We start from the raw sequence: 23,452 nt of genomic DNA, 5'->3' as shown, positions 1-23,452 counted from the left end.
TAATTCAATAAGTAATTAGATTACTTATATATGATCGGGATCCATTGGATGGATAAGCCCAATGATAAATTGATTGGATTAATTTATATTGAGTTTGCCGTTATCATTTAATAAGTTGGACTTATTATTTAATAAAGTCTTATTGGGTTCATATATTTAATTGGACTAAATATATGATGGACATAATTAAGTGGGCTTTAATTAAATAGAATTTAATTAATTCGGCACGGTATTTTAATTAATTAAAATCGGCCCAAGCCCATTAATTAAGTTCGTGGAAATGAATGAAAAAGAAAATTATTGACTAACAAAATCATCTTTGGAGAATGCCAAATTGGTCATCCTTTATTTGGAATAACAGATTATTACCTTATGGATGGTTAAATGAGCCTAAACATGTTTTAATGCATCCATTGAAGATATATATATGTATAATAGTTATTTGGAATAACTAATGAATACATAAAAATGCAAGAAAATAATTTCCTCTCCCTAATTTTTCCACTTGCCCGAACCCTCCCTCTTCTGCACACTTGGTGTGTTCTTCTCCTCAAGTTTTTTCTAGCAAATTGAATTGAGGAATCCCAAGTTCTCATGTGGTGTGGACGCGACTTTAGAGGGTCTCTACATTGAGGCCTTGGGTGAACGAATCAATGAAGGAGGTTCGAAATAAGTAAAGAAAAGGTAATTCTTGATTTACAATTTTTGTTCCTCTCGTTTTTCACTATACCAATAGCCCTGTTAATTTCATTATCATTTAATTTTATTAACCACATCGAATGCCCGGGTACTCCAAGGGTACACCCCTTGGAATTATGGTTTCATTGCTATTATATTTTATTTTACGCAATTTATTTTAACCGCTTCCACTTGCACGTTCCTGGGCGGATCCACTCGCACGTCACGGTGCCCTTTCACTCCCCCAACTTTTGATTGGGGTTTTTAATTTTAGTTGTAATGAGTGTAGTTATGAATATGAGGTTTCATTTATTCTGAATAAATATAAGTTTCCGAGGAGATGAAGCCCTAGGCCCGTTGGACGGAGCTCACAACGGAAGAGGAGCAAAGAGAAAGACCCATTAGAATGATAATGGATTACTATTTTGTAATAGTTAGTCCACACTCTGGATAACCATAAACTCACTGCGGGCTCAGTGGGTCATTTAGGATTGGGCTTGTGATTATCGAACAGGAGCATGCTAGGCTTGTAATGTGGTGTATGTTTTAATATTTGGAGTAAGATGCATTAGGAAAGCATCTGTTTATACTCAATGATTGAAACTGATGCATACAAAAATGTTATAATGATGAGGTCTCGATTACAACAAACTTAACTCTTACTTGGATGGTCCATGTTAAGCATTAGGCCTAGAAGGGATTAAAATCCAAATGGTTTGTTTAAATGCAAGCCTTCCATACATAATAATGTGTTGTGGATGCTACTTTCACCTATTCGTGGTCTCACGAGTCGTGGCACGTTCTGAATGGGAGAAACCTACACTATTGTTGTTAATGAATGGAATATACTCTTATTTTTCTATCTCACGAGTCGTGGGGGTGGCAATAGAGATATTCATTTGGTTGATGGTCGGGTCTAACGTTGAGTAGAGTGACTCACTTGGAGTCCTTGGGATCACGTAAAGAGATGAGACAAAATAACTTGGGGATCTCATTGGATGAGAATGATATAGGTTACCACCCATAAAGCCTTTTTTCATGTGAATCATAAAAGTGGGGCATGGAGAATTGCATTTGTGGACTCCAAGCCCACAAGGAAATGGTTTTCGAAAAACTCCACTTGAGAGTAGTGGGCTTGAAGAAATAGAGGGACGGGTTAATGACTGAAGACCATGTCTTAAACTTGATATATAATATTATAATAATCAACTACAATTTCTATTTAGATTTGATGTAGATGTCTAAGAATCCACTCACTGCAATTCTTGAGACTAATAAATTTAACGGAATGAACTATAATGATTAGCTGCGAAATCTTAGGATTGTCCTAGATTCTACGAACTAGACCTATATTTTGGATATGTCTCTTCCTCGGGCCTTGCTAGAAAAGTCCACATGCGAAGAACATTTGACGTTCGAGAAGTAGCATGAGGACAACCAAAAGGTTTACAGTATTGTACTGGCGTTAATGACCAATGACATCCAGAAACAGTACGATAGGCATGATGATGTCCAATCGATAATGCTCCGCATGAGCCAGGTTTATGTGGTTCCGGACCGGCATATTAGATATGTTGTCATAAAAGTTTTTTTCGGTGCCAAGATAATTGAAGGGTCTTCTGTACAGGAGCATGGGGTTAAGATGCTATCCCTTGTGGAGAAGCTCAATGACCTCATGTTGATCTTGAAAAAGAGACGTACATTGATGTGATCCTTCAGTCTCTCCTCCCTCCTTTGACCCGTTTATCATGAACTATAACATGAATGGGCTTGACAAAGACCTTCATGAGTTGATAAATATGTTGGTCCAGTACGAGTCAATGATTGAAAAGTCTGCGCTGTCCGTATAGGTAGGGGAGGAACCGACCTCAGAAGCGAAAGGTAAAGGGGCCGGACGTTGAAAGAAAAGGGTAAGACAAAATCAACTATTGGAAGCGCTCAGAGCGTTACTGTTGCCCATCTGGGCATGGACAAAAGGAAAAGGAAGGCGTTTCGACAATCATAGACTCCAAAAAGATGTTTGCATTGACTAACGACTTGATCGCACTGGGTTACATAATCATACACTATTTCAACATAAATATTATTAGCTAAGTTTATTTAGCCTTATTGCTTTTGCAATAATGGCCAAGCCATTCCTTAGTTTTAAGACTACTTGTCTTACCATTCTATTCCTTTTTATTTCTGCAAATCATTTGCAGAAATTGGCTTTGAGAGCAAGCGCCCAACAATTGGGAATATGAATAGTAATCATGTTTGCTCAACAAATGCCATGGTTTGGGCGAAAGGGAATTCATGATACTCCCTCTTTAATGACCTTTGGCAATTTATGGCAAACATCATAAGTAAATTTTTACTAACTTTGCTTCATCCTTCTTTCTCATTTGGAATCCGGCACACTTGCAACACCGACGGTGTAGATTCTTCAATCGTTTCTCGTATTGGTACAACTATTTTAGCAGCTCATGAAATAGTCTTTTCAAGTTCATTTAGACTTTATGATGAATAGGTCGAAGGAGGAATGAAGGGACCTGATGAATTACGACAATATACATCTTCTTTAAAGATCAACATTGGGGCATTAGAGCTTCTCCATAGGGGATTCCATCTTAGCCCAATGTTTGCGTACAGACGACCTTCAGTCGACTAGACTTCAAAATATGCTTTCGTCGCGGCATATCCAATATGTCGGTTCGGTGCCGCATAAATTTGATTTATGTGGAGCATTATTTAGGCATTGTTGTCTAACCTGTCATACTGCTCAATGATGATAGAAGTCGGTATGACACTGCGGACCTTACGATTGTTCTTATGCCGCAAAATTGAACGTCCAAAATTCCTTAAGCAAGGACTCCTTTCGCAAGTCTGATTGAAGTGGCTTTTGCATGACGTAATCCTAGGTTGAAAATCGAGGATAATGCTTTGATTTTTGCAGTCAATTTTAATCGATAGTGTCTTATTAAATAAATCTCAAAATAAAAAAAAATTAAAAAACGGTAACTTATACATTCATTCTAAACGTAAAGCAGAAATAGAAAGTAGATTTCGTCTTTCCCTTTATGTCCATCACGGTGTTGAATATATTATCAAGCACATTTTTCTCAATGTCATGACATCAACGCTGTGTTCGATAAGATACGTTGCCCAGTATGGAAGATCACAGAAGCTGCTTTTTTCGTCCACTTGTGGGCACTAACATAGCTGGGAGGGAGTGTCAACGGCTATTCAACTCCAGGACTTTGCAACCCAATCGTGGATCTTCTCTCCTGTCAGAATCAAGCGCACAACTTTATATTCCACATGATTCTTTGTTAAGGTTTTCTTTTTCCTTTGGTAGGGATGATCCTTAGGGAGAAACGGTCTGTAGCAGTCAAAATAGCATGTCTTCTTACCGTGCTATAGATGGAGTGACCGTATAGCATCCATATAAACTGAACACCCTATAATACTGACGATACTCCATCCAGACAGCATCCCATAGGTCGGTAGGTCATTCACAGTCCACATCAACGCCGCCCACATAATGAATTCCTTGTCCGTGGCATTGTCGTATGTTGGAACACCCACATGCCACAATTATAACAGCTCTTCAACCAGACGCTTTGGATTAGAAGGGCCAAGGACCACCGTCGTAATAAACATGTACTCGGAACTTATGCGCATACCCAGGGGAAGATTGTATGATGTAGGTATAAGGAGCCAATATGAATAATTACGACCGTACTGCCCGTGCGGTGCAAACTTATTTGTGTAAAGGCCTAGCCGAACATTACGTGAGTCTTTAGAAAAATTGGGATACGTCCGGTCAAACTGCTTTCAAGCCACTGTATCAAAAGGATGACACATAGATCAATCCTCCATCTAATGTGTGGCATGCGACATCATGTGCTCTGCAGTTGCTCTTGAGGCATACAACCTCTGCGGACTGCAGTAAGTGATAGGTACCTAAGAACGATATACAGTGACTTCTTGCCGCCGATGTCTCGCTCCCATGTCGGCATGTACCTAGTGTCTCCACAAAACTTCTAGCATTCGTCGTCGCTCTAGTACAACATGCAGCGATTCTCACACGCCTCAATCTTTTCAATGTGTAAACCCAAATCCTTTATCAGCTTTTTCGTACTGTAGTAATCTCTAGGCACGATGTGACCGGAGGGCAATATTTTATTAGCCCACTAGAATATTCGATCCTATGATTGCTAAAAAATATGACTGTCTGTCTTGATATTCACCAACTCAGCACCAGATCCAAATTCAGATTGGGTACAAACGTTACATAACGGGTGGTTGGTAGCATACACTACATCATAAAATCGATTTGCCAATCCAGACACATAATCTTAGGGGCCACCATTGTAATAATATGAACTAGGATCAGCATCAGTAGGACAGAACCTCGTACCATCATCAGGCACACCATCAAGAGAAGAAAACAATAACTCGGCCCGACTGCATCAAAAACCACTTCTGTGCTCAATCCGTCTGTTGTTCCATCACCCCAGTGTGAATAATTACCTACTCATGAGCAGCTGGGATTTGCTTCATCAGCACTAGAGGGGGAACCACAGCATCAAAGTACTCCTGCACCCTCTTCTCGCCATGCGAAGTCCAATTATCACATTCTGGCATAAACCCTCGCATACACAAGTGATAACTGACATCGTTGGGTCTTCTGGACTTTGTATTTTTGCACTTCCGGCAAGGACACCTGGTTTTGTCTCCATCCATATGTCCATGCAGACACTTGGCCCATTTTTTGAAAGTCTTAACCCCATCCTCAAGCTCATGTATAAGACCAGCCCTCCTTAGGTGGTTCTTATCATACATGCATCTCCTCAATTATTGTAACAAAATGATATATCACTGCATATTCACACGTAGATATATATTAGAAGTATTTGATACCAATTTGTTATATATGACCTGTAGGAATTGATGGGTAGTGATCCAATCCAAACCAAAACTATTTTTTCTAATGGATAGGCCTAGTTTTAATAATATGCATCTAGTTTTTTAAAATTCATGAGTCCAATTTTAACGAATAAGAATTTGCCAGTAGTCAGTCTGTTGGTCAACATGATAAGTTACATTGTTAATTATTTGGTGCCATGCACATTTTATCTTTGCAAAATGTTCCAAAAAAAAAAAGAATGAATGTCAATAAATCTTATATCATAGATGTTCTTGAAGAGTTGGAATGCAGCCGATGATATTGTTTTGAATATCTTCGTTATATGTTCTTTTGCAGTATTTAATGAAACAATAAATAGGAGCAAATGCTATTTTAATTTTAAAATCATGTAGTATTTAATGAAACAATAAGTGAAAAATGGTTGTTTTGATGTTAAAATCGACATGTAATTCTGTATTTAATGAAACAATAAGTGGGACCCAAATACTATTTTAATATTAAAACCTTAGTTATTATGCAGTATTTAATGAAACAATTAATGTGAGAAAATATTATTTTAATGTTAAAACCTTACTTATAATTCAGTGTTTAATGAAACTGTTTTGTAGTACATGGAGGAACAAGTAATTCCATGGAAAGTCAACCAGTGGAGGATGCTCAATCAGTTAAGATTACGTGGAAGATTAAAGACTTTTCAAGGTTCAGTATGATGAAACTCTATTCCAGCACATGTGAACTTGGTAATGATACATGGTAATTTTCTACCTGCTATATGAATTGAGACATTAATATATAGTTTATGGTGTGTACAAGTTTCGACACTTGTAATAGTATTGGAAATTAATATTTCGCTTTATACATGTCAGGAGGCTGCTCATTTTTCTAAGGGGGAACAATGTTGATTTTCTATCTATGTATATGGGATTTATTGACTCAGCTAATTTACCATATGGTTGGAGCAGATATGCACACTTCAGTTTGATTGTTGTTAATCAATTGCATAGCAGCAATTCAATTAGAAAAGGTACTCAAGTACAATTGTAATGTCTGAATGCTTCCATAAAGTTGGTCAGATGAGAAGCAATTATCATCCTTTGCAACATATTGATTTTGCAATTCATTATATGGGCTGGAATCTCATCTTTACCCTCATTGATGAAATGCTGAATGTCTAATCATAAGAATTTTCCTTTCATATGTATAGATGAAATTAAGCTTATATGTCGAGCATGTACCCTTTATATATACTAAGATTTTGTTTCATTTTTGTGGATCTCATAGTATATGTATAATTCTCTAACACGCATTTGTTCTTCCTTCTTCATGTTTTTCCTTTGGATGCTCTACTTTTTGACCATGCAGAAACAAAACACCAACTTAATGTCGGGAAAGTGATTGGGGTTTCACATCCTTTATGCCACTTAACGACCTTTATGATACAAGCCGAGGTTTTATAGTCAATGAAATCTGTGTGATTGAAGCTGATATTGCTGTCTGCCGAGCTACGGATCAATATTTATTTAATTCTAAAAGGGAAACTAGTTATGTTGGACTTAAGAACCAAGGAGCCACCTGTTATATGAACTCTCTTCTCCATATGTTGTTCCACATTCCCTATTTCAGAAAGGTTAAGGATCTCATTCCAAAGACTATCTGGTTGTATATCATGATCTGGTTTCATGTATGTTTGTTTCTTAGGGAAGTGATGATATCTTTGATTCTTATTCAGGTTGTATACCACATGACAACTAGTGTTAATGATGAGCCATCGACAAGTATATCTATGGCCCTACAGAGAAGAGGGCGCAAAAAGAGAAAGAACTAAAGAAGAAAAAAAAAGCAGAAGCTAATATATACATGATTGTAAAGGTAAATTATATTGACAGTTGTTCTACATAGTAACAGTTTTACTATTTCATCATTTTAGGCAGATTTTTAATTAGAGAACGATGGTGATGTCTTTAGGTTGTGACTGATGAAGATTTTGCAAGGCAGATTGGAAAGGATATATGTTTTGATTTAGTGGATCATGCGAAAGTTAGAAGTTTTTGTGTTCAGAAGCTTAAACTATTTCAAACTTCGAAGGTATATAAGGATTTCCAATTGATTAAAGTTAGGTTCTCATAATCTTAACAAAAAGTTAGAAGTTTTTGTGTTCAGAAACTTAAACTATTTCACACTTTTAAGGTATATAAGTATTTCCAATTGATTAAAGTTAGGTTCTCATAATCTTAACAGTTGTTGCGTACTATTATACAGATTGAATTTTCTATTACAATTCATGCTATAGTTTTTATTCCATAACAACATATACATCTTAATATAAAGATTACATGATTAATTTCATCTAAGGAAGGATTTTATACACATGTCATGTATACTTGTATGTAATAGAATTTGTAACTAACAACTGCACTAGAAAATTTAATCTCCCTCTATCTCAGAGAAGAACCAATACCAAAAATCAACCTTATTTGTTCACTAAGCTATCAAATGGAACTTTTCTTATAGTAAAATCTACTTGGTTATGTATGTAATTGTATTTTTTCCCCTATCCACATGATTAGCCTGTGTCCAATATCATTTACTCTTATGGGAGTACACTTTTGTTCTTCTTGTGAAGCATGTTCTTTTTTAGTAATTTTAACCATTTAAAGTTTTAGCTGTTGTTGTAGCTATTCTTGTTGTTACTTGTACTATGTCGGGAAAATAGCATGTTTCGTCCAGTACGTCAGTACTTTTAACCATTTAGTACTATTCATTAAATATCCATAATATAATTAAAGTTGTACTATGTCACTTGTACTATGTTGGGAAAATAATTTTTTTTGTATCTTAATTTAGGGTCTTACTACTTTTTGTCGCATTGTTTATAGAATTCTCACTTTTGTCCCTGTAACTTATGAAAAGTAACACTTTTGGTCTCATTACACCGTTCTGTTAGATATTTTAATGAAAACACATGGTCGTTGAGCCTTTACACTTTTAGTCCCTTGGTTACATGACTCTCACTTTAATCTGAACTTAAAAATACCGCACTTTTATTCCCATGCACTTAAAAATCATGTAGTTTTTTTCGTCGTGTTTGTTGCTTCTCAGGAGATAAAGTTTGAGTCCACAGTCGTGTGCGTACATTGACACGGGACTTACATTTATATTTAACCAGATATATGAAAATCACAAGCACAAGTATCTTGTCAGGACAAAGATTGTATTTTGATAACTTTCTGGTTTCTTTTATTGCAGCTAGAGAATGGGGATGTTTTCTGGTATCAAAAGTCTCTGCCTGCTCAAACAAGGAAGCTATTTCGTTGCCCGGATATTCCATCTTTCCTTGAATATCATCATAGCCTTCAAGTACATTTTCATAAATATTGTGTTCATATTAATTAGTAATATTTATCTGCATGCATTTGTATCTTAGGTAGAATCACTATGTTGTAGTTACAAGATATATGTTTCACATGTCATATTTCATTCTTATGTTGATCGTGTTGCTGGATTATGGGAATATCTTTTCCTAAAGTATCAAACATAATCCATATTGGTCTAACCTGGACCTTTTCGGCATATAGTTCATTTCGATAGCTCATTAATGTTTTTTTGAAATTGCCTCTTTCACAACTAGCAGTTCTTCATATTTGAGCTTTTCTTTAATGTAAACACATCACTCAGAAGATGTCCAACATATTTTAAATATGTTGGGTGTTTCCTAGTTATTCTTTGACCTTGAACCAAAAATCTTTTCAATGAGGTTTCATTTGATGAAACTGAAAACCATGTACAAATTTCAACTTTCTTGCAATTTTTTGGTTATTCGAATTTAGAGAAATACGAAACCTCTCGTACTTTTCTCCCTCCGTACCTAGACATGGATGAGCATGCAAGTCAAGCTGACTTCTTTCTCAAATTCTCTTCTATAGGTTCCCTTTGTAGTGTAATATCAATAGTTATTTATAATTTTAGACATCATATAGTAGCTTTGCATTTTATTGAAAACCATATCTCTAGCTGTCTCGAGTTTACGCTTATCCAATATCTCGCAACTAGAAAATGAATCGTTATGTTTTTACTTGAATTTTATACTTAAAAATTGCAATAAAAGGGCTAGCATAGATGAAACTCGTATTTTCCACTTTTAGTTTTAGAACCATTATTTTGGGGTCACTGAAAGGAAATAGATGTTATAAATGGGGTACATTGAGTAACTAATAGTGTCTAGGTATGCACACGCACATACACACTATGATAATGGGAATCAAGACCAGGTGCAAGAGAGAGAGCAAAAATTTTAATGAGTCGTGGAAGATAATATGATGAGATCACTCGATAATATTATACTCCGATATGATTCATTGTTTCTCAGAGGTGACAATCTATAAATTTTATATTTTGTATATTTTTAAGCAAATAATAGCATCAAATACCAAAATACTTCAATAGGTAAAACCTTTTGTAGTGAAACAAATAATACAGGCTAGGAAAGTAATTAAATATGCTTTGTTCAGGCAATTAACGTATACAATAGTCAATATGAGGCACAACATCGACTATATGACAAAAAGGGACCATTTCAAGGAGGAGAAATGCAAAGAGAGAAAATAAAAGAGAATTCGAAGAGCAATAAAGCACGCAAACATAGGAATCACACTAAGATAACGAGAAACAAGGAGCAAGAGAGGGAGAAATAGAAAGTGCGAGGAATTTCAAAGAATCATGGAAGATAATTTGATGAGATCTGTTGGGGATTTATCCACAAAGTGATGAACCCAAATGAAACAATAACTATGGAGATAATTGTGGATTTGAAAACCCTTATAGAATAATTTCAGATCAATGAATAAAGAAAGAATAACAGAAAAATAGCAATATGGAAAGCAGTAAAGTAACTGGCTCAGGAGTCAGATCCGGCAACCGAATGCCCACCGGCTGGCAACCCGCATGGTTGCAAAACATCCACAAAGCCACCAAGAGACAAAGACCCACAAAGAGACCACTTAGGCTTCGTTTAGAGTCACTCAAAATTCCACTAAGAAGTTTCTTTCACACTCAGCAAATACTCTCACAAAGTATTTCACGAATAGGGGTTTTAATTTTGTTGTTGTTCTATCTCTTCAAAACCATAAAAGACCAATATATATATATACAAATAGAACACAGAGAACATAGATAGAAAGAGGTGAGATGATGAGAGATTTCCAAGAGCATTGGAAGCTTGAGAGGAACAATACTAGAGATAGAAAGGAGGGAGAGGAAGAGGCATCGGCTGAATAGTGGAAGAATAGGGTTAAGTAGTGATTTAGGGTTAACTAGAAGAAGGGTCGAGTCAGGTAATGGGCTGGGCAGCAAGTGGCGAGGGGGGGCATGGGCCAAGAAATCCAACAACATCATTGGATAATATAACATTATACTCCAGAATGAGTCATGCTTTCTTGGAGAGACAATGTACATGTTTTATATTTTCTATAATTTTAAGCGAATCATTACATCAGATATCAAAATACTTCAATAGGTAAAACTTTTTTATGAAACAAATAATATGGGCAAGGAAAGTAATTTAACTACGCTATTTTTAGCTAGCTTATATAATAGTCAATATGCAACACATCACGGAGTATGTGATAAAAGGGACTTATCTTGAAATACGTAGAGAAAAATAAAAGATAAGTTCAAGAGCAAGCAAGACGCAAATGTCTAATATGGCAATGTAATAAATGGGTTTTTCATCTTAAGAGATTTCCAGCATAGGATGCTTGCAATAGCAAGCTCCAATTCTTTTTCCCTGTAACTACCTTCTTGTTAAAGCAATGATGTGATTCTTCTAACTTTTATCTAATATATCCTGACTTTTTTGGTTTGTTGTTCTGCAGGTTATCCACTTTCGCTCCTTGGAAATGCCTGAAAATGATGAATTTGTTTTACCTCTGTGAGTTCAATAGAAGACAAACTTTTAATTCTAGAATGTGATTTCCTATGTTATGACTGGTAATATTGATCCGCTTAACCCCGCTATTCAAATTTCATTAATTGTGAAGGTCAAAGCTTGATTCATATGATGAAGTTGTTAAGAGAGTAGCGAACCAACTCGGAGTCGATGATCCGTCCAAACTACGTCTTACGTCACATAATATCTACTCTCAGCGACCAAAAGCTCATCCTATAAGATATCGAGGAGTAGAAAACTTGTTAGAGATGCTACTGCATTACGACCAAGCACGCATTCATACAACTCTAAGTTGGGGTTCATTTGATGAGGGTGTGAAATTAACAAAGCATTACTTTCTTGTTCAGCTTTCTGATATTCTGTACTTTGAAGTAGTGGATATACCTCTGCCAGAGTTGCAGGAGTTGAGAATCATCAAACTAGCTTTCAGCTATGCGTTAAACTCTGAAGTGAGTATTGATTCGTAATTGGACTTTATGCTCCTATACAAGTGCATACATATGCAAGACTTGTAAATTTACTATATATTTAGCAAATATTAAATATCTTATTTGTTTTCCATATATAGCCGGAAACTCACATTATTAGGCTGCCAAAAGAAAGCATTGCGTGTGATGTGCTTGAGCATCTCAAGGAGAAGGTAATATAGCTAACAAGTTATTATCGGGAGTATGCGTGTGTGTGTTCCTAGAATTCTAAGATTTGTGTCATAGCATAGGGTTATATGATTTTTAACTGTTGCAATGTTTACATTAAACAGGTGAAACTTTCTCGTCCAAATGCTAGCTCAGGTTGCTGGAAGTATTCTCGCACAAGATCTATAAGGTCTTGAATTATTGCATCTTCTTTTTGTTTCATTCATTAGTTTCCTAATATTAATATCAAAATAATATTCTTCTAAACTTTTACTTAATAATCCAACTTAAATAGTTAAGTTCAATTTATTTTACGCTGAAAAATCTTGTATGGGTTGACTACACACAAATTGCACGCGTCAGAGATATGCACTCTAACTTGGAAGTTCAGTCTGAGTACTTCCTAGGTTTTTGTATTTTGCCCATGTGGTCTTCACTTAGTAAATTGTATATTGTGTTTCCAAATGGATGTTAGAAATTCCTTATGTCTAGCCTTCTATGCTTATTTTTTTAAGTTGCTGAAACGCTAAGTTGCTGAAACGGCTACATGGTTGTTAAAATACACATGGCCTTAACAATTTTGTAATGGATGGAACGTGCTGGCGTTATTGATTGGGTAATTAAAATGTATTTATTTTGTAATGGCAAGAACCATTACAGAAGCCGTTACAAGTTTTCATTTGCCAAAAACCGTTATAATTTATTGACCGATGCTGATTTGCTATGGTTTTTATAATCGCTAGTGTTTTTTTTTTTTTTTTGTATTGGCTTTTTGGTTAAATAAGGATCTGTTACAATGGTAGTGAGAAAACCCCTAGAAAATTATAGAAGAAGAGAGCATTAACAAGCCATAACATTAGAGACGGATTTTTGTAATGACCATTACAAAGTCCATTACAAAATAACGGCTTCATTTTCTAATGGCTAGTCTTCAAGGTTATATTAAGAGTTCCAAGTATATGATCAAGTTGTTTTCATTTCATTCCATTTATTGTAGAAATTCTTATTAACCACACACTCTCTACGCTCTAATTTTCATGCATATAAACTTGATTAGCTTGTAGATTATTACTCAAATTTTGGAGTGTCAACTAGTACAGATCATCTCTTAAGTTGGTTGCCTGATAACAACGGAATTTAATACTTTATTGTGTTTAATTATATTAATTGTAGATTGCTTATTTTAGTTTTTTTTTTCGGTAATGTAAATTTCATTAAGTAAAAGGTATAATAGTACAGTACAACAATGTTCAAAGTGAGAGTTCTCCCTCGAAAAGCCAAGGGATACGCCATGTTCTATAGAGCACACAAGAACTAACATAGGGAGGTAATGTAACACTAACTATCCTCTGCCGAACATTCTCTAAAATAAAAAAAAGCAAGCGAGTCAGCCGTCTAATCCATCTGCTCAAATCGCCGTTGGTTGCGTTCTCGCCATATATAATAGACACAAGAAGCCCGCAATGCCCGATATGCCGCGTTTATGAGGTGTTTCCCTCGCCATTTTATTGTTGCCCAAGTAATTTCCCTTAGCCAATTACAATTAGGCCAACGAAAACATACATACTGTTTAAGATTATTACGCATCGTCGAGAAAACCGACACCAAAAGAACAAATGATTATGTGTTTCGGCCACTCCTTCACACAATATATAGGCACCTATGTGGGAGAGCCATGGTTTATCTGCCGTGGAAAGTTTCTCCTGGATGTCAAGCCATAGAATGAAGTTATGTCTCGAAATCTTGAAGGAACTCAAAAGTAGTGAAGGCTAGCCTACCTTGGGTCCTGATGGGCCCAAATATCGAGTAGACTCTACAATAGGTAGACCATCCTTATAATGCCATATAATGGGATCATTCCCTCCATAGATCGTGTGTAGCGCCTGTAGGATTTTCAAATACTCAATGTAACGCGCATTAATGGGCCAGTGCCATTGCCCATCCTGAATAATGTGACTGAGTTTCTCTAAAATGGAAATCAGTGAATTAAAGGGCCACGCTCATGCCACGGATCCTGCCAAAGATATACAGAAGACCCATCTTCAAACTGATATTCCACCGTCAGCCTCAATAAGGAGTGTAGTTGAAGGAGCTTCCTCTATCCCCACGAACCCCCATGGTCTAATACTTTCCAAATGGATGTCTCTCTTAATCATCCCTGGTAAAGCCATTCCAAACAAATGGACGTCTTATCACGCCGGATCACATCGCAAAGCTTTTTGCAAATTAATGCGCGGTTCAAGATAGCAATGTCACATAAGCCCTGACCCCCTTCCTCAATCGGCCTACATACATCACGCCATGCTACCTTGGCATAACCACTGTTCGTCGTACCTTTCCACAAAAAGGCTCTCAGTCACTTCACAATCTCACGGATAACTCCCTTCGGTAGAAAAAATGCTGAAGCCTAATATACTCCCAATGCGATGAGGACAGATTTGATGATCTAGATGCGTCCTGCATAAGACAGCCATATCTTCCCATCCCTTAATACGCTGATCAGTCTTTATTAACATCTGTTGGCAATCAGCTAGGGATAATCTAGAAAATAGGAGTGGAAGTCCCAAATACCGCATCTGGAGGTGCCCCTCCTGAAATTCGAGTACTGAAAGCAACTGGTCGCGTATCCCATGGGCCGATCGGGAGATAATCAGGTGGCTCTTATGCATGTTAACCCGGAGACTTGACATGGAGGCAAACATATCTAACCCCCACTTAAAGACACCGATAGAGTCCATGTCAGCCTTGCAGAACAATAGCAAATCATCTGCAAATCCGAGTTGGAAAAAGATGCGTGGGTGCACGCTCCCAATGGAAGAAAAATTGCATGTCCTATTCAATAATCTGCAGGAACAGTAAATGCAAGACCTCCATCACTAGGACAAATAAGTATGGGGACATAGGATCCCCCTGCCGAAGTTCTTTCGATCCAACAAAGAAGCTATGCGGTTTCCCATTAAGTCCAACGGAAAATGAAGGTGTAGTGACACATTCTTCAATCCACTGGATGAATGCTGCTGGAAAACCAAATAACTCAAGAACAACTAACAGAAAATCCCATTCCACAATGTCGTAGGCTTTTCTAAGGTCCACTTTGAGGGAGCATCGCGGTGGAAGATGCTACTGATTGTAGCTTGTAAACAGTTCCTGTGCTAAAAGTACATTGTCTCCAATACTATGACCAGAAACAAATACAATTTGGTAGGGGCTAATTAATTTATCTAGTACAAAACTCAATCTCTGCACTACAATCTTAGCAATGACTTTATACAACACATTACAACAAGAGATAGGTCTAAAGTCTACAACCAGCGTAGGAGAATGTACCTTAGGAATAAGAGTTAGAAACGTGGGATTGACTTGTTTTTGCAGTTTCCCCATTCTAAAGAAATCTAAGATTTCCTTTGTGACTTCTGTGCCCATAATCGGCCATCCTGATTCATAGAATCCCGTCAAATAGCCGTCAGGTCCAGGTGCTTTATCAATAGCGATATCAAATATGGCCTGCTCAACATCAATAGCGGTGACTAGTTGAAGGAGTGCTAAGGTCTCCTCCTTATTAAGCACATACCTCGCCCATGGCCTTAAAAACTGGATATCAATCACTTGCCTACGTTGAACTCCTCCTAATAGAGACTGATAGAAGGAGACGAATTCATTAATGACCGCTTCTGGCTCTGAATAGGTGGTCCCATGCTTATCATTAATTCAGGATTCATTAGGACAAACGACAAACGACAAACGGAAAAGGCAAAAGCCATCTATTAGGCATATAGGAAATGAGAGGGTACATTCCTTTAGTTAAGTTGGAGGGATTGCGATTTTTCCCAAAAGGGCGTAATAAAGGGGAAACCCCCCTGTAACCCCCCTTCCCCACTTGCCAGTCTTTTGCGCCTTCCAACTAGGAAGAAGCTCTCTCCTTCCATTTAGCTCCTCTCTTTAGGCGAGAAGCACCTTCACCTCAGCTATGCCAGTTCCCCTAACGCTTTTGGGCTAACGGGAAACCAGCTAGTTGTCGGGAAAGGCACTTTCCTCCCTTGCCAATAGCCCGTTCCTACTTTCCAACTAGAAAATCAGTCACCTGCCCTAGAATTCCAAAAGTTCAGCTTTCCTAAACAAGCCAGCTCCTTTCAAATTTTCTTTGTTTTCTCAAGCCCCATCCTGGAGGTGAACCAGAGTAGAGAGAAGCTCGCATCCCTGTTGTTTGGGCTGGGGATGCTAGATTTGGATGTTGGTTAGAGAGCTCATAGAGTCCTCGTACTATCTTCTACCTCTGTAGTTATCTATAAGGCTGTCGAGAGCACTATGATAGTCTAGAGAAAGTTGTTTAAGAAGGAACTCAATAGCTCTAAACTCTCCAAGTCCGGACTCTAGCATCTCTAGCTCAGAACTCCGGCAGGATCCGACGTGATGTACGCCTTTGAGCAATCTTACGAAAGAAGACCCGAGAACATTGATCCCCTCCTTTCATTCATTGCATCTTAGCCCTCTACTATAACATGATTTCTTCAAGTTTAACCGCCTTTGCATACTCCAACCAACAGCAATGCTCCAATTGTAGGAGGAGGTCATTCTGTCTATCCGAGCTAACCAGGAACTGCACCATCTCAAGAAATTCATTGGCGAGTTGAACATTTAATGAGCGATCCCCCTTATTCCTCCTTTGTTGCAGGAATACAGTTTGCAAAGCCTTGAGTTTACGAGTGACCACCGATAATTTCATGCTGCCATACTTTCTGTAAACTGGGAATAAAATTCGGTGAAAGTGTAAAGTCTTCCATAGCCAACCTCATGTCACCTGTGGTACCACACACCTCGCTAAGATCACCTACAGCGTTAAAATCCCCACCTACTAACCACAACACCTCCACACATTGGCCAGCAAGTATACCAAAAGAACACCACAATTCCCGACGCTCTGCAACCTCATTAGCCCCATAAGTTACAGTAATAAATGCAATCTTATGCATTGCTCTAATATTCACACGGAAATGAATAAATTGGGAGCCTAGATCAAGCACAATAACATCTAAATCATCATCCCATTTAATCCAAATACGATTACCAGTACTAATTGAATCCACAAACCAATTCCACTCATGTAAAACCTATAACTGAATATGAGTGATATTATTTATATGAACACGGGTTTTTAAGAGGCCAAGGAATTGTAACCTAAAATCAGCCACAAGATCTTTCAGACCTAGCTGATGATCTCTCTTGTTTCCACGTACATTCCAGAATGCAACGTTCAACATGGATCATCACTAGTGGAGCTGCTTGTATTAGGACCTCGAGGATTGTCATTTGTTTAATCATCAAGGAGATTAAGAGCACCAAAAGTGTTATGATTGACTATTTCCTTAACCTTACCCCCGCTATCATAATCAACCCACGAGGTAGGTGTCTCATGAGCAACCGTAGGTTGTGGGATATCGCCCTCCCTGCTCGCCAAAGTAGGAACAATCGTTGGTTGTGTAGTTGTAGTGGGTTTATAAACATAAACTGAGACCGGAGGCTTTGCAGGTTTGGAGGATTTGTTCAACGTGCATTACTTCGATGGGTGGCCGAGGCTCATACAAGTAGTGCATTTAGGTGGCAACCATTACATCCACCTTACACGGCGGCTCCCCTCCATCTTCATCCGGGGTCATAATAATAATGTGTTTCAAAAGTTTGAAACTAATATCAAGAATGACGTATACATGAGCGAAATTCAGTCTCGTGCATGCTCTAGTGATCACATCAGGATACAACGGTTTCCCAATTCCACTCGCCACAGTGCTTAGGCCCCCTGTCGTCCAAATCTCAATAGGTAAATTGTGGAGTTTAATCCAAACTAGGAATTGCATATGTTTGAGCTTCCTCATCACCGTTCCAGTTTCCCATTTCTAAAGCACAGTCAATTGCCCTTGGAACAATCAAGGAGCTCCTTCAATCACCTCCTCCATATCAACAGCGGATTTGAACTGGAAAGCGAAAAAACCATTTCTAGTGGTAGTAACTTCCTTGAGAGTCGGCCAAATCAATGTAATATATTCCTTCAAATCAATGTAATATATTCCAAAAAATACCCAGCAACCGTCGCCTTCCACCGTCGAGACCCATCATGAATCACCTCCAATGTGGGGCGTACAATCACCTCACCATTTTGCATTGTAGGAGTAATATACAACAATATTTTACGTGATGAATTATTAAATGCATGTGAAATCTTATCAATAACAATGGGAATTTCAGAACAACTATGTAACGGGATATTGCCAACAAATAATCCAGTGGGAGAGGAATGCACCTGTTGAGTCACGGGTGAAGGTTCAGCCATGGTTGACGTCGAACCCGTCGTCACATGCATAGCCTCATCACACCTTAATGCCGACTGTCCAATCGAGTTCAGATCCATCGAGATAGTCATTGGACTCCTTACTTCCTGCATAGCCTTCATCGCCGAAAAATCTGCCATCCTTTGATCTGATTGCACAACCCTAGAGAAACTAGGGTTTGACTGGTTCACGGGAGCCGCCACCGTGAAAGCCAGCATCATTGCTGCTGTTGCTGTTGTTCCAATGGCCGGCGTGAGCAGTCGCCGGAAAGCCATACAAAAGCCTCTCGTAAATGGGTGATCGTCAACGGAAGGGAAGTTCGTCGAAGGTTTTGCAGCCGAACACCAGACTTTGCCTCCCATTTTTCCTTCAATTTTTCCAACGCAGACATGGAATCATGATCCCCGACATCGATCACCTTGTGTGCTAGTTGTAGGAATTTGTTGATGTTGAATACAAATCCGCTCCGTTTCAACACCATTTCGCTCATTCCCGTCCATCTCCTATCGTGCGCCCTCAAACCGTAGGTGCAGGCGCCCATGGAAGTTCAGGCCATCAACCGCGTCCTCCACACCATCACCAAGAACAGTTGTGGCTAGGGGTGTCCATTTCGGTTAACCAAACCGAACCGAATCAAAAATTCGGTCCGGCATTTTGAAAAACCGAAAGCCGAACCGAATGTCTTTGGTTCGGTTCGGTTTTCTCGGTTTTAAAACCAAAAAAAACCATTTTTTTTTAAGCACAAGTTTACTTAGGCATTTCATCAAACACCTTCAAAGCAATATTGTAAGTTAAATTTTTTTCATTTTCTTGTAAGAGTCTAAGATACCAAAGTAACCAAACCAGAAATCTTACCTATCGTGACTCATGTGAGATTGGTTTTGCACTTTTTCTGACTCAATTCGTATATGGTGGCCGCCGGAGCCAGTGCCAAGGTGAATTTCTGTTTCAGTTTTTCGTTCTCAGTGAATCGCGAGTCGCGGCAGTCGCCGGTGCAATGCTCTGAGTTTTCCTGTCGTTGTCGTCTCTTTTCTTTCTTTCTCTTTTCTGTTGTTCTCTTCTCTCTATCTGTAAGAGTCGTGAGACTCGTGACTTCTTCACTCTTCAGAGTTCAGTACTTCAGTATTCTACTCTTCTCTTTTCTTTAGTCTTTAGTCTTTACTAAAGACTCTTTACTAATATAAATTATATAATATTAATATTATAATATATATATATAATTATATTTTTTATATGTATAATTTTTTTTTATTATTTACAGAATTTTGGTTTTCGGTTCGGTTCGGTCACCGAATTGGTGACCAAAAAACCGAACCGAAAACCGATTTTTTCGAAAAAAAAAAACCGAAAAACGAACTGAAAATTCGGTTCGATTTTCGGTTCGAACCGAATTTTCGATTTCGGTTCGGTTCGGCCGGTTTTTGATTTTTTTGCACACTCCTAGCTGTGGCCATGGAGAACTCCCCAGCCATGGAAGTCTCACGAAGTTCAGCCGCGGCCATTGAATCATCCTCGGCACCGATTGCATACATATGCGGATTTCCTTCATACACGATTACTGATGCCCTTGGATCACCCTCTCCTCGGAGGTCACCAACATCCACTTCACCATCAACATCAGTCGCCTCCTTCTCGCCATCGCCGCCACCAGTCCCCGGTGAGAAGTCGGGCTAAGGATAGGAGTATGTGTTTCATGAGGTGTGCTAGTGTGTGAGAGAGAATAGAGAGAATTAGGAGAGTCCATTTCTTGGTATTCTTATTTCAGTTTTGTTATTTTTTGTTAATCTTAGATCATGTTAATTATATGTATTCTCCTAAATAGTGTAGTGTAATATTTATCGTCAAATTAGAAAATTATATATATATATATATGAATACAGTTATATATATTATCATGTTACGAGAATTGAGGAGATGGATGTATAATAAGAACCTCCCGGAGAGAGGAGGTCTTACATTGGAGTTTGAGTATGGGACTAATATTTTCATAGAATGGGCAAAGGATCAGCGTGGACATATGGATGGAGACAAAATTAGGTGCCCTTGTCGAAAACGCAAAAATAGGAAGTTCAGAAACCCAACAATGTCAGTTATCACTTATGTATGCAAGGGTTTATGTTAGAATGTTATGCAGTCCTTAGGTACTTTCCGCTTTAGGTACTTGCTGCTTACTCCCCACCTGTAGAGGTTGTATCCTTCGAGGTAAACTGCCGAGCACATGACGTGACATGCCATACATCAGATAGAGAGGGGTCAATGTGTCATCCATCCAATGTCAACGATTGAAAGCATTTTGGCCGATGTATCCCAATTTTGCATAAGAGTCGGGTAATGTTGGGCTGGGCCTTCGCACAGACGGTTTTGCGCCTCACGGTCAGTATGATCGTACGTATTCATGTTAGCCATTATCATTATAGCATACAATCTCCCCCGTAGTATGTGTAGGAGTTCGAGTGCATGTTTTTTATGATGGTGATCTTTGTCTCTTCTAATCTGAAGTGTCTGATCGATATGTACTTGGAATCGTTGATTGAAGAGCTGCTGTAGTTATGGTGGGTGTTCAAATGTATGACAATGCCACAGATAATGCATTCATCATGCGGGCGGCATTGATGTGAACTGTAAACGACATACCCGCCTGTGGGATGGCGTCTGGGTAGTGTACCACCAGTGTTATGGGTTATCTGGTTTGTATGGATGACACAGGGGCATTCCATCTACAGCAAAGTAGGAAAGCATGCTACTTAGACTACCACAGATAGTTTCTCCTTGATTTTTCGTACTGGGCAACGCATCTGATTCAACAACCTTGAGGTCATGCACATTGAGAAAAAATTGTTTGATAATATGCTCAACACTGTTATGGACATCAAGGGAAAGACAATTGGAGATTTGAATGCACACAGGGAGTTGAAGATCATCTATAATTGCCCGGAGCTTGAGTTGGATGAACATAGACCGAACGTTATGCCTAAAGTAGTTTATACCTTGACGAAGGAGCAAAAGAGGAGGATATGTGAATGGATTCATAGCCTTAAGTTTCCTGATGGCTATGCAACTAACCTTGCCGACTACGTCGACATGACAGAATAGTGGATGCATGGCATGAAGAGGCACGACTATCACGTATTCATGCAGAAATCGATCCCGATTACCTTGAGTGAGATGCTTCCCAAGCATGTATAGAGTGCATTAACGGAGGTTAGTCTTTTATTCCAAAGAATATTCTCGACCACGCTTGATGTCGCCAAGCTACAGAAGTTAGAAAATAGTGGTGCCATCATACTGTGCAACTTTGATAAGATAGTTCCTCCAGGTTTTTTTGACTCAATGGAGTACCTCATTGTTCATTTGTCTTATGAAGCTCGCGTAGGGGGCTAATGTAATACAGGTGGATATACCCATTTGAAAGGTTCTTATGAAAATTGAAGAAAAAGGTGAAAAATAAAGCACATGTCCAAGCATCAATTGTTGAGGCATACATTGTCGAAAAAATTGATTTATTTTCTTCACAGTACTTTATGCCAGACGTGCTATCCATAAGTATGACTCATAGATATGATAAGCGCACGAGCAGCGATGATGGAATCCAGGTGTCTATTTTCAACTACCCTAGTCGGGCTATTGGTACCTCGAAAAGGAGATGGCTTAGTGGACCAGAACGACACATCATCCTAACGTACATTTTGACCAACTGTGAAATAATCAGCCATATTATGAGTAAGTTGTCATTTTCAATATACATATATGTTAATTAGTGTATTTATATATATATATATATAAAATTTATCTGATTAATATATGTACAGATCATACTTGAACGAACTGTACCAACACCACTTTTAGCCGATCCAATTATTGATTGACTTGTATTGATTGAGTTCAAGGATTGGTTCAAACAACGCGTAAGTTAATATAATTCATTTTGAATTTTTAAAAGTACGTTGTGCAATATACATAATATCTGATTAATATATGAATGTGAATGTACAACTCGAGTTGAACTACACGGACAATAAGCTCTTTAAGTGTCACTACAGGGTCCAAGTGCAGAACTGACGTTGATCCCATGCTATTTTGTGAACAGGTGAAACTTCCACATGGAACGTCACAATACCAGCAAGTCAACCATAAATTGTGGGGTGTGTGTCAAAAGTTCATCGCATACAAACGAGGACAATGACTTCTATTCAATCATCGAAGAGATCATTCAATTGACATACCCACATATTTCGAACTTCCACATCATTCTGCTCAAGTGTCGTTGGACCAATCCAGTAAGAGGCATGAAGATACACCCACGCTATCATCTTGTTGATGTAAACATAAAAAGGTGTACCAAAAGAATGAGTCATTCATACTTGCACAACAAGCAGTACAAGTGTACTACAATGAGTACCCAAGTATAAAGAGGGACAAAGCGAATTCGATGGTTCTTTGCAAAATCAAGGCTCGGAGAGTTGTTGATCATTCCAAGTGAACTGAGATCGTATATCAGCCGGAGGAAGTCGTACCAGTCCCTGAAGTTGCTACAGACAATCAGTCGTACGATCTACATGATCCCAATGGCTTACAAATTGCAAATCAGCAGGTTGCAAGTACACTACGGTCTAAAGATGGTCAAGCTGATAATGAAGATGAAGAGGATGATGAAGACAGCTCCGAGAACTATGGGACTGACGAGGATGAATACGAGGCTACATAATGTATATTTGTTTTAATGAAATATTTTTATTTTGAAGTATTGTCAAATAAAAAAGTTTATAAAAGTTTTTTGAATTCTTTCTGCACATTTATTATTTTGGAATGGCCAAATTAATGACAAAGCCATTACAATGGCCGTTACAATTTAAGGCGACAAACTTTTGGCGCCAAAAATGTAAAAGGCGGGAATGAGATTTTGTAACGGCCACATTGCAAATAGCAGTTACAAATGCAGTTACATGTTAAAATTTTAAAA

The 23,452-nt window shown here is 38.2% G+C and overlaps 1 pseudogene; it reads left to right on the top strand.

Annotated features, from left to right (window-relative positions):
* The window catches only part of LOC105178817 (ubiquitin C-terminal hydrolase 13-like), a 157,711-nt pseudogene that overhangs the window by 64,150 nt on the left and 70,109 nt on the right, over nucleotides 1-23,452 (top strand).

This window comes from Sesamum indicum, linkage group LG13, assembly GCF_026168435.1.
Source record: "Sesamum indicum cultivar Baizhima isolate 11 linkage group LG13, ASM2616843v1, whole genome shotgun sequence".
NCBI lineage: Eukaryota > Viridiplantae > Streptophyta > Magnoliopsida > Lamiales > Pedaliaceae > Sesamum > Sesamum indicum.
This window is presented reverse-complemented; position numbering and strand designations above follow the sequence as displayed.